The sequence below is a fragment of the Amblyraja radiata genome, chromosome 2 (genome assembly GCF_010909765.2).
Source record: "Amblyraja radiata isolate CabotCenter1 chromosome 2, sAmbRad1.1.pri, whole genome shotgun sequence".
In the NCBI taxonomy this organism is placed as follows: domain Eukaryota; kingdom Metazoa; phylum Chordata; class Chondrichthyes; order Rajiformes; family Rajidae; genus Amblyraja; species Amblyraja radiata.
The window spans coordinates 65,015,369-65,028,745 of record NC_045957.1 but is presented as its reverse complement, the minus strand read 5'-3'; the positions used below and the strand labels follow the sequence as shown (position 1 = coordinate 65,028,745).

The following is a 13,377-nucleotide window of genomic DNA, read 5'->3' as shown; positions in this document are numbered from 1 at the left end:
GCTTCCGAAGTCGGCTTGAGAACAAATCTGCTGGCTCCGGCTGGTCCGGAGTTCCAGAGCCCCAGCCACACAGGTCAAATTCGATCCGCCGATCGTCAAGGAAGTCCCGATGAGGTTGAGATCGGCCGCCTTACCCTGCCTAAACCGTGATGGTCTCTCGTGATTTTGTCTAAATGAAAAGATGCTTCCATCCATTGCCAGAAAATCTGTGCTGGACCTATTCCTTAAATTTAATGTGAACACTTTTGAATGTGGAGGTCCTCAGGGCATGTGCCGCGTCCTCAGGGCCTGTGCTGCGCAGCTGACAGACGTCTGGACTGACATCTTCAACCTGTCACTTGCCCAAGCAGTTGTCCCCACGTGCCTTAAAACCACCTCCATCGTGCCGGTGCCAAAACACTCCACTGTGGCAAGCCTCAACGACTTCCGCCCAGTTGCACTTATTCCCATCATCACCAAGTGCTTTGAGAGGCTGGTCCTGGCACACCTCAAAGGCTGCCTACCTCCCACATTGGATCCCTATCAGTTTGCCTACCGCAAGAACAGGAGTACGGTGGATGCCATCTCAACGGCACTTCACTCCGCCCTCTCCCACCTCGACAACAGAGACACTTACGCAAGAATGCTGTTCATCGATTACAGCTCAGCATTCAACACCATTATACCCTCTAAACTGATTACCAAACTCGGTAACCTGGGCACCGACCCCTCCCTCTGCAACTGGATACTGGACTTTCTAACCAACAGACCCCAGTCTGTTAGGTTAGACAAGCACACCTCTTCAACCCTCACTCTGAATACCGGCGTTCCTCAGGGCTGTGTGCTGAGCCCCCTCCTCTACTCCCTCTTCACCCACGACTGCACACCTGTACATGGTACTAACACCATCATCAAGTATGCAGATGATACAACGGTGATTGGCCTCATCAGCAACAACGATGAGTCGGCCTATAGGGAGGAGGTCCAGCTCCTAGCAGCATGGTGCGCTGACAACAACCTGGCCCTTTACTCCAAGAAGACCAAGGAGCTCATTGTAGACTTCAGGAAGTCTAGGGGCGGCACGCACACCCCCATCCACATCAACGGGACGGAGGTGGAACGTGTTTCCAGCTTCAGGTTCCTGGGGGTCAACATCTCCGATGACCTCTCTTGGACCCACAATACCTCAACTCTGGTCAAGAAGGCTCACCAGCGTCTCTTCTTCCTGAGGAGACTGAAGAAGGTCCATCTGTCTCCTCAGATTCTGGTGAACTTCTACCGCTGCACCACCGAGAGCATCCTTACCAACTGTATCACAGTATGGTATGGCAACTGCTCTGTCTCTGACCGGAAAGCACTGCAGAGGGTGGTGAAAATTGCCTAACGCATCACCGGTTCCTCGCTCCCCTCCATTGAGTCTGTCCAAAGCAAGCGTTGTCTGCGAAGGGAGCTCAGCATCGCCAAGGACTGCTCTCAACCCAACCATGGACTGTTTACCCTCCTACCATCCGGGAGGCGCTACAGGTCTCTCTCCGTTGCCGGACCAGCAGGTCCAGGAACAGCTTCTTCCCTGTGGCTGTCACACTACTCAACAACGTACCTCGGTGACTGCCAATCACCACCCCCCCCCCCCCCCCCCTCGGACACTCCTCCCACAGGAAAAACACTATGTCTGTATGCATGTAAATAGATTTATTTATTGAAATCATATTCTATGTCGCTCTTCCAGGGAGATGCTAACTGCATTTTGTTGTCTCTGTACTGTACACTGACAATGACAATTAAATCTGAATCTGAATCTGAATCTGAATCTGAGGTGGTTCATCCCAGATTTAGTCCATTGCTCAAATCTGTCATCTACAATACCTCGCAGTTAATTCTTCATGCCTGTAGATTGTCCCGCAAGGTAGACCCCTAAACTGTGACATGGTCACAGAAGGGGTCGCTGCATTGAAGGCGCCTCTGTCTACAGCCTGACCGTTTTTCCCCATCATTTTTTAAATTTTAGTTTGTCTAAACTATTTGTTTTGGGGATTCTTTAGTTTTTCTCTGTGGGGGAGGAGGGAGGGATAAGGGGGAAACCGTTTCCCAATCGCTTCCTGGCGAGGATGCGACTATTTCTCCGAGTCGCGTCCTTGCCCCCCTCCCCCCCCTCCTCACGGCCTACCATATGGATTGTTGCGGCCTTTCCTACCGGAGACCGGACCAGAGCTTCGGCAGCGGTGGCACGGCGCTGGATTCACCGCGGAGCGGGCGACACCTACTTGGATCGCCGTTTGAAGCTCCGGAGCGTTGGGCCTGTTGCTCCAACATCACGGAGCTGTGGTACGCGGAGCTCCCAGCGCGGGTGGCGAGGGCCGCCAGTGTTTAATCTCCGCCCGGCGCGGCCTGGGGACGTCGGGAGCAGCGGACTCTGGTGGGAAGCGTCTGATTTGGAGGTCCAAGTCGCTGAGGTTGGCCTCCCGTTCCGACGTCGGAGTTCCAACATCCTGGCGAGCGGGCCTGAGCAGCAGGCCGCCGGTAGCTCCGGAGGCCACGACCACGGGTGAACATCAGGAACGTTAAAGGAAGATGATTGACTTTGGTGCCTTCCCTCACAGTGGGAAACTTTTGATTCTGCTGTGTGGGGATGTTTTATGTTGAACTCTATCGTGTGTTGTGTTCTTTATTTTATTGTAAGGCTGTATGGTGATCACATTTCACTGTACCAACTGGCACATGTGACAAATAAATATATCTTGTATCTTGTATCTTGGTCTTGCAGTAGAAGCCATGCCTCTGAAATGTCAGTCAGTCCACAGTCAAAGATCTTTTATACGACTGAAAGTTAGAGGAATTTAAAGACAGCACAGTCTGACATAAATGTTATTGATTATAAAAGCAGAAATTGCTGGGAATACTCAGTGGCCAGACTGCTTCTGTGGAGAGAAAAATCATAACATTTTAGCGTAATGAACTTGGTATCAGAACTTGAACTCTGAAACAGGTTCTAATTTGCACTGAGAAAGGGCAATGGCAGAGAGAACAAATGGGAAGGTGGCGGTGAGCCAGTATGATTGAATTTAAAAAAAGGTTTATGGTTTAAAAAAAAATTGCTGGAGGAATTCAGGAAGCATCTGTGGAGGAAAATGGTCTCTTATCCTTTGAATGAAGGTCTATCATCCTGAAATGCAAATTATTTCTTCCCCCACGAATGCTGCCTGACTAATTGAGTATTTCCAGCATTCTCTGTTTTACTTCAGATTCCAGCTTTTGCGGTTGTCTTTAACATTTGAAATATTAGTGATTATATTGCTCAAATCACTGTGGATGTATCTTTTATGTCAACTATCCCAGGGAGAAAGATGAGGAGCTGGATGTGAAGTACATCCTATTACTTTACTCAGTCTGTCTGCGTTCTTATGTTGGACACGGTGGTGATCCTAGTGGTGGAGCAAGAGGTTGGATACACAAGCTTCCATATCTATTCGTAATCAGTTTTTCAATCACAGTGCTGTATAGCACAGAAGCAGGCCCTTTGGCCCTACTTGTGCATGTTGACCACGTTGCCCAAACAAAGCTAGTCCCACTTGCCCCAGCCTGATGCATATCCTCCCCACATTTTCCAGTGCATGTATCTGTCCAAATATCTTTTTAAATGTCGTAATTTTACATAATGATTACAATGCAAAATTCAAACCACATCTTCTTGCTTTTGGATATCTAGATTGCTAACAGCTAATTCTTGCTTCCTGATTTGCCCACTCAGTTATTTCTTTCCCTTAACACTTCCAACTTAAGCTACTGAAATTTGTCCATGGTTAACTTTAGACAGACTTTGCATTTTCTACTTAAATACAACAATTAATCAACATTACCACTTGTTCTGGAGCCACTACGTCCAAGTGATATTATTATGTGCTGTAGTTTGCAACATGATGTTTCCATTTGTTTTACACTATCCTGAACTTCTCATATGGTGTCTCTGCCACAGAGAAATGAAACTTGCATCAAGTTATTTCTGACAGATGATCTGATATTTCCAGGTTATTTTTAAAACATGCTAACAGGAAAATCATTATCTTTCCTGGTGTGAGTGATGTAGTTCCACGAAATGAAGCCGATTGCATAAATTAAGGATAATAAAATCCCAAGTGAGTTGTCAGCCTCATGAATGGAAACAACAATCTTAATACCTGCAAGTCACAAAATATTCTATTCTTAGCATCTACAATTTTCATTTGAGAACACAATTATTTAAACTTTTTTTTTGTGGCTTTTTGAATGCCGAGTGGCATGCAAATAAGCATCTTGCTGTGAAATTAATGGTTATCTCTGAATATGAGCTAGAAAGCAGAGATTTCATCAGTGAAATGCAAAGAAACCTGCCATAGACCAGCTAGTTAGCATATATCTTTCACATGGGCTTGTTTCACAAGTCATTTCCCTCAAATTAATGTACTCCTATTATCCTTGAATACTGTTCAAGGAACACTGAACTGTTTTAATTTTCGAAACAATACCAAGAGCCACGTTCAATCTTTTGACTTGTATTACTGTAAAGCAGCAGTAATTCCGAGCTTCAGGTGATGAAAATAGCTGTGAGCAAATTAAATGTTCTTTTGAAGTGAGGTGATTTAAACAATAGACAATAGGTGCAGGAGTAGGCCATTCGGTCCTTCAAGCCAGCACCGCCATTCAATGTGATCACGGCTGATCATCGACAATCAGTACCCCGTTCCTGCCTTCTCCCCATATCCATTGACTCCGCAATCTTTAAGAACTCTATCTAACTCTCTCTTGAAAGCATCCAGAGAATTGGCCTCCACTGCCTTCTGAGGCAGAGAATCCCACAGATTGACAACTCTCTGGGTGAAAAAAAATGTCCTCGTCTCCGTTCTAAATGGCCCACCCCTTATTCTTAAACTGTGGCCTCTGGTTCTGGACTCCTCCATCCTTGGCAACATGTTTCCTGCCTCTAGCGTGTCCAATCCCTTAATAATCCTATATGTTTCAATAAGATCCCCTCTCCCCTAAATTCCAGTGTATACAAGCCCAGTCGCTCCATTCTCTCAACATATGACAGTCCTGCCATCCCGGGAATTAACCTTGTGAACCTACGCTGCATTCCCTCAGTAGCAAAAATGTCCTTCCTCAAATTTGGAGACCAAAACTGCACACAATACTCCAGGTGTGGTCTCACCAGGGCCTGTACAACTGCAGAAGGACCTATTTGCTCCTCTATCCATCTCAGTGGAGGAACCATACTATTTTGAGCTCATGAGACAGTGTAGCCCAACATTGATCATTAGAATTTAGAGCTTAGTTATCTTGCCACATTTATATTAATTAAACAATTTCCCATCTGGTATTGTTAATGATGATATAAGGCAAGGAAATACATAATAAGATATTTATCTTAGAATCATAGTGAATATTAGGTTTCGTAAATTAACAACTGGGCTTTTTTTGTATTGGGAAAGCTACTACTTCAAGAAAAACAAACCTATACCCTTATTATAACTAACAACACTTCAAAGCAATAACCAAAGTTACAATGGGAAATGAATCATAAGATGTGGAATGACTTAGACAATAGATGCAGGAGCAGGCCATTCGGCCCTTCGAGCCAGCACCGCCATTCAATGTGATCATGGCTGATCATCCCCAATCAGTACCCCGTTCCTGCCTTCTCCCAATATCCCCTGACTCTGCTATTTTTAAGAGCCCTATCTAGCTCTCTCTTGAAAGCATCCAGAGAACCTGCCTCCACTGCCCTCTGAGGCAGATAATTCCACACTCACCACTTGTCATTTAAGGGCCCAATATCATCAAATCTTGGTGGGTGCAGTGTAAACGTTATGGTGCAGTGTAAACTCTCAAGCCAGAAAATATTGTCTTTCTACCAAGATGACAGTAAACATTCGATTTGTGTAGAGACCTGGAGTGAATAAAACTTTTAATGATCCCAATTGTGGCATTTGATGTTAGAAAGGAATTCCCAAGTTGAACATTTTTTTGAGCCATTGACAATACTATGCTGCCATGGAGACTACACACAAAATCATGAAGTTTATGCTTTGTTCTCTTAATACTGACATTTCACTCTGCCCTGACAGTTACACAGCTGCAGTGAAGGTCATAGAATTATCCTGCAACAACAACTACTATAACGTATAACTGTACTTTATTTGATGATTAACATTTAAGTATGCATGAATATTGAGAAAGAAAGGAACAATGTGAAAGAACTTAGCAGTTCCATACAGGATTTCTAATGTGTATAAGTGTTGTCAATAAACTGCTATTATAATGTGAAGAAGGAACTATTGTTTACCTAGCTAACTAGGTAATAAGCAACTACACAATAACGCACAACACCATCAACAGAGGGTACATATATGACATATGGATTAGTTGTTGACTTATCACTAGTAACTGCTCATTGACTCTGCCCTATTTTCTTATTTGTACTATTTAATTTTGAGAGAGTCTTGCTTTCACAACAGTAATCCATGCTTTGTTTTTACTAGGTTTTACAAAACCCACCATCTCAAGTATGTATGGATGTTTGGAGGCCATGACAAGTGATGTTCCCCAAGGGGGGGTTCAGCTATTCAATCATTTATAAGAGGAGCCAACTCTTCCCAGTGTGTCTTGGAAGGAGGATGCTGAGAGCTTTAAGTTTATCAACAAGATAACTTAATTGGCAGTGATGTGGTAGATGGACTATGATGTGGAAAGATGTAAGGCCATCCACTTCAGTCGTCAAATAGAAACAAAGTACTTTGTAGATGATGAAAGATTAAAACGTTTGGGAGTTTAGACCATCTTGGATGCTATTAGATCATTAAATATTCACGTGCAGTTATAGCAAGCAATAAAGAAGCCAAACAGTATGTTGGTCTTTATTGCAAGAGGATTTTAATGCATGAATTAGAACATTTTCCTCCAATTATATGGCGCTACAATGATATGGTGCTGAGTGAGAGAGACATTTTTGTCCAGATCTAACAGTCTACCCTGTCAAGGAAGGATATACAGTGCCCTCCATAATGTTTGGGACAAAGACCCATCATTTATTTATTTGCCTCAACAATTTGTATACAATTTGTACACAAATTGAGATTTGTAATAGAAAAAAATCACGTGGTTTAAATGCACATTGTCAGATTTTAATAAAGGTCATTTTTACCCATTTTGGTAGAAATTACAGCTGTGTTTATACGTAGTCCGCCCATTTCAAGGCACCATAATGTTTGGGACACAGCAATGTCATGTAAATGAAAGTAGTCATGTTTAGTATTTTGTTGCATATCATTTGCATGCAATGACTGCTTCAAGCCTGCGATTCATGGATATGCTGGGTGTCTTCTCTGGTGATGCTCTGCCAGGCCTGTATTGCAGCCATCTTTAGCTTATGCTTATTTTGGGGGCTAGTCCCCTTCAGTTTTCTCTTCAGCATATAAAGGTCATGCTCAATTAGGTTCAGATCAGGTGATTGACTTGGCCACTCAAGAATTGACAATTTTTTTGCTTTGAAAAACTCCTTTGTTGCTTTAGCAGTATGTTTGGGATCATTGACTTGCTGTAGAATTAATCATCGGCCAATGAGTTTTGAGGCATTTGTTTGAACTTGAGCAGATCGGATGTGTCTATACACTTCAGAATTCATTATGTTACTAACATCAGCAGTTGTATCATCAATGGAGATAAGTGAGCCAGTACTTTCAGCAGCCATACATGCCCAGGCCATAACACCCCCACCACCGAGTTTTGCAGATGAGGTGGTATGGTACGGATCTTGGGCAGTTCCTTCTCTCCTCCATACTTTGCTCTTGCCATCACTCTGATATAAGTGAACCTCCGTCTCATCTGTCCACAAGACCTTTTTCCAGAACTGTGGTTGCCCTTTATATACTACTTGGCAAACTGACCTGGCCACCCTATTTTTGCAGCTAACCAGTGATTTGCATCATGCAGTGTAGCCTCTGTATTTCTGTTCATGAAATCTTCTGCGGACAGTGGTCATTGATTTTTCTTTATTATAGAGAGAATTCTGTCATCAACCGTGGAGGTCTTCCTTGACCTGCCAGTCCTTTTGCGATTAGTAATCTCACCAGTGCTCTCTTTCATCCTAATGATGTTCCAAACAGTTGATTTTGGTAAGCTTAAGGTTCGCCTAATGCCTCTAACAGTTTTATTCTTGTATCTCAGTCTCATAATGGCTTCTTTGACTTTCATTGGTATAACTTTGGTCCTCATGTTGATAAACAGCAATAAAAGTTTCCAAAGGTGATGGAAAGACTGAAGGAAAGACTAGGTGCTGAGAGCTCTCTTATACCTGCATTAAGGAGGCATTTAAACACACCTGAGCAGTTACAAACACCTGTGAAGCCATGTGACCCAAACATTATGGCGCACATGGGGGGACTCTATACACAGCTGTAATTTCTACATGTTGAAACCAAAATGTATAAAAATACCTTTTAATAAAATCTGACAATGTGCACTTTAACCACATGTGGGTTTTTTTAATACAAATCTCAAACTGTGGAGTACAGAGGCAAATAAATAAATGATGGGTCTTTGTCCCAAACATTATGGAGAGCACTGTACCCATGATTGTGGGAGTATATTGAAAGTTCACCAGATTGATTCCAATGAGGAAATTATAAACAGACTGGGCTTATACTCACAAAAATGATGAAGAATGAGAAATGGTCTTATTAACTAATTGCTCAGATTGGTACAAGGACGAAAGATTGCAAATGCTGGAAAGCTGCACAGATGATGTTTTCCATTGCTAATGGGTCTATGTGTGGGATCAGAGACTCAAAGTAATAGGTCAGCAATTCAGAATAGTGATGAAGAAATATTGTTATTCAGCCCAAGTTGTATCTTTGGCATTCTCTGTTCCAAAGGGCTATGGAGAATCAATTGCTGAACATGTACAAGACAGGGATAGAAAAATATTTGGACATTAATGAATGTGGAATGAGTACAGAAAATGGTGCTGAGTTAGAAGATCAGCCACGTTATGATTGAATAGCAGAGTGGGTATGTTGGACTAAATGGCCTCTTCCTACCATTCCTTATGATTCCTTGAGTATTTACTTCAATTGTGCATTTATCTCCTAAACTACTTTTCTCTTTTTATGAACTTTTTAACATATTTATTGTCTGTACTATTTCCACGTTATCAAATGTATGTTTTAACATCTAACTTTTGCTCTTCTATTCATCTTAATTCATCAAATTTATTTATTCTATTTATGCACTGCATCTCAGTCTTGTTCACAACATCCAATAGTAAAGGATTATAATTAACTAATTAATCTAATATTTAAATTGCTGATTTCTAGCTTATTGTTTGATCTCATGATCTACTTCCTAAAAAGTGAATCTGGGTTAAGCTTCCTCTCATCCTTTTGAAATTATCCATTTCGCAATTCAACGCTCTTAACATGGACTCATTGTTTACTTGTATGTCTTCAATGCAATCCTAATTAGATAATGGTCACTGGTTCTCAAGGGTTCTTCAGGTTGTTCATTTGTTCTGGTTGCTTAAAGATAATCAGATGTGGCACAGCATTATCCTTAATGAATATTCGAAGTGCAGACAAAGGAAAAACAGTTTGTTCAAATAGGGAAGTCTTAAGATAACTAAAATCCCAAGGGTGGTTAATTCCTTGCCACCAATACTCTGCTCTATTACTGTAACAACAGTGGAAATAATTTCTACTGCACTTCCACTCAAGCTGTGGTATACCTTTGGGGAATTAGCTCTTCCCTCCCCAAACTCATTCCGTTTCAATATTATTAAAATAGAAACTGAGGTTAGAATTTTAGCTTGGTGGGATAGGATTGGTGTTGGTATTGGTGGTGGATGTAGGAAGATAGAACTCCATCTAAACCTCCTGAGAAGAGAAGCTGATTCCCAGCAACATTTGATTCCCAGAACTCATCTCCAATGCTTCATCTGCATCCGCTGCTGTCTAATAATAGATGGAAAATTACAACTGGCTTATGAAAATAAATTGCAGCACAAAAAGGGAGTTAACTTTCATCAAACCAAATGGTTTCAAGGGAGTTTTGCTGGAGACCTTGGCATGTGAAGATTGAATTATCTTTTGGGGACTGAAGGAGGTGGTTCTAGAGCATCTGTATTTACTGAGAAGCAGTCAATGGAGCAGTCAATGGCAGTGTCTTGAGAGCAGTCAGTGTTACGGTCAACAAAGTGCTGAAGGTACTATCACATATGAAGGTAGACAGATCCCCAGGGCCCAGTCAGATATATGAGAGGATATTGTGCAAAACCAGAAAGGAAATTGCGGGAGCCCTGGTTGAAATTTACGAGTCGTCTTGAAATATAAGAGAGGTTATAGGCTATAGGTTATGGGTGACATTTCGGATCGGGAACAAGATTTCCAACCCCAAAACCTATCCATGTTCTCCCGTGATGCTGTTTGACCCGCTGAGTTACTCCAGTACTTTGTGTTCTTTTGTGTAAACCAGCATCTGCAGTTCCTTGTTTCCACATGTTTGTCTGACCAACAATTGGTACTCTGCATCCTTTTCGTCAGTCTTAGCATCATCTGCTGTTTGTAATTCATTTGGGGAAAATAATCAGGTTTGCAAGCACTTTAAAACTATAATAGTTTAGATTAGTAAGTTCATAAATGGAATATATTATGTAAACCTTATCTTCCAATTGATCACTCAGACTGATATTAAAAATAAACCATAGTGTGTATCTGTTTTTAGACATATGTTAATAGAAAGCTGGTTATGCAGCATATTCAATTCTCTGCAGCCAATTCAACACACTGAGGTAACTACTGTTAACTCTTGGGGGAAACATTTAAAAATAAATACTTGAAGAATTATTTCTATTAAAATAAATTGCTGTTTATTTTCCATGTGAGGCTTCTCTTGCTCAAGCTTTAGGCTAATCTTTCTATTCTCCCTGTTATTTATTGAGTAGCATCAGGCACCAACACCTTGTTTGTGTACTGAGATAAACCCTAACTGGACACAGAAAGTATCCTAAAATGTGAAGGGGGCTTTTTAAATTTGGGATTGATGTAGGTAGACTGGCAGTGCGAACGTAGTTATTTATGCATTAATGGATCAATTGGTATAATAGTCATCCTAAAAATGATGAAATGTTAGTCAACCACGGGAGGAATCTGAAACTGGACAAGGCAATCCAAGTAAGTGCTAGATTGTGTACAAGGACTAAACCTAAAATAATGTTTTGGTGCTTGCAAGATTATTATGTTGAATTCAATTGTGCCGGCATGGAGAAGATTGAAAAGTGATTTACTGAAATGGTTCCAGGGATTTCGGAGCAGAGCTATATGGATGGAGTGAACATTTTGAGAAATTATTTCCTTTCTGGATTGATGGTTATGAGAAACAAGGAGAACATCGCAAAGAGCATAAACAGAGATCTAGTAATTCAAATTGTGGTGTCAACCTGGTCACAAATTTAAGGTCATTATTAGTAGAACTAAAGTTGACTGGAGGAAATAGTTTTTAATGTCCAACATGGTTAAGTTGACTTGCACTGACAATTATGATGGAAGCAAATGCAACAGCAATATTGCATTTAGCGATAGCAGATTTCAGAAGGGACTGGTCAATACTCAGGAGTAAAAGCTTCAGGAATGTGGCACAAAACCAGGGATTGAGATGAACTGGTAAACTTTTTGTAAGAACTGGTACAAATCCAATAGGACAAGTACCCCCTACTGTGCTGTGGAATTTGTTCTATAAAAAGAAGCATTTCTTGAATTGCGATCAATTAATACTAACATTCTGTTCACTCTGCGTATTGCTTCATTCCATGACCATGACATACCGTTTCATATATATGCAGCAGAACAGTCAGATCTTTTGTTCTTCTTAAATACTTATCCCTGAAAAGTAGATAGACACAAAAAGCTGAAGTAGCTCAACGGGACAGGCAGCATCTCTGGAGAGAAGAAATGGGTGAAGTTCCGGGTCAGACTTGTCTGAAGGCTGAAGATGGGTCTCGAACCGAAACATACCCATTCCATCTCTTCAGAGATGCTGCCTGTCCCATTGAGCTACTTCAGCTTTTTGTGTCTATCTTTGGTTTAAACCAGCATCTGCAGTTCCTTCTGACATATTATCCCAGAAAAGTGTCTGTCTGGTGAGCATTCTTCCTGCTTTGATGCACTACATTGTTTTCAAAATCATAATTTTTTTGGTTCCTGTCCACTCTGACAAGATTCACCTGAAGGTGTAGAATATAGTATTAAATTCCGACGTTCATATAAATATATTTATCAAATGAAAATGGGCTGATGCCCCACACCATTCAAGCAAATATATCATGTTCAAATGTTCCTTTAGAAACATAGAAACTTTAGATATCTTTACTATTACCTGTACCAATATTCCTTTAAATATCTTTACTCTTACCAATGATCCTTTAACTCCCCCCCGGAATTTCCGCCCATGCTTTTTTCCAACTTGCCCATGCCACCAAACATGCTCCATCTGTTGAGAACTGCTGTAGCTTTGGGAGCAACAACAGCAGCAGCAGGAGGAGATTAGCAAGAGATACGACTGATTGGCTCTAGCCCAAGTGGGAGGAGAGAAGTGAGTCAGTGCTGGGAAAACAGCTGAAAACTGAGGAATTTGGTTTGTAAATTGGTAAATCAGGCAATTTATCAGTCAATTTACGTAAGACTGCTCTTAGGCAGCAGCAGCAGCAGCAGCAGCCGCAGCCGCCGCCGCCGCCGCCGCCGCCGCCGCCGCCGCCGCCGCCGCCGCAGCCGCCGCCGCCGCCGCAGCAGCAGCAGCAGCCGCAGCCGCAGCAGCAGCCTGTGAGAAAAGTGTGAGTCTTTGGCTCGAGAGGCTGAGGAGAGGAGACTACGCAAAACACTGCAGAGGGAGAGACGAAAGAAGGAGATGTCAGGCAAGCTGATTCAGTGTGATGCTTGCAGTATGTGGGAGGTCAAGGACACCGCTGGTGCCTCTGGCTGCTACAAATGCGAAAAGTGCATCCAGGTAGAGCTCCTGAAGGGCCGTGTTGGGGAACTGGAGAAGCAAGTGGATGACCTCCGGTTCGTCCGAGAAACTGAGTCGTTCCTCGACAAGTCCTACAGTACGATTGTTACACCTAAGGTACTGGAAGAGAGAAGATGGGAGACAGTGAGAACGGGAGGGAAGCATGGAATGCCAACGTCCCCGGGTGTTGTACCTCTTGTGAACAGGTTCACCCACTTAGAAGCTGTCGGGACAGAAGAGGTGTTTACACTGGGCGGCGGACTGGCTTGTGATGCGAATAGGGCTGTTGAGCCAAAACCAAAAAGGCCTAAGGCAGGCAACGCCATTGTAGTAGGGGACTCCATTGTGAGAGGTACGGACAGGGGTTTCTGCGGC

General features: G+C 42.5%; 1 protein-coding gene across 1 annotated transcript in view; it reads left to right on the top strand.

Moving 5' to 3' along the window:
• The window catches only part of adcy2 (adenylate cyclase 2), a 463,739-nt gene that overhangs the window by 145,028 nt on the left and 305,334 nt on the right, over positions 1-13,377 (top strand). The window lies entirely within an intron of this gene.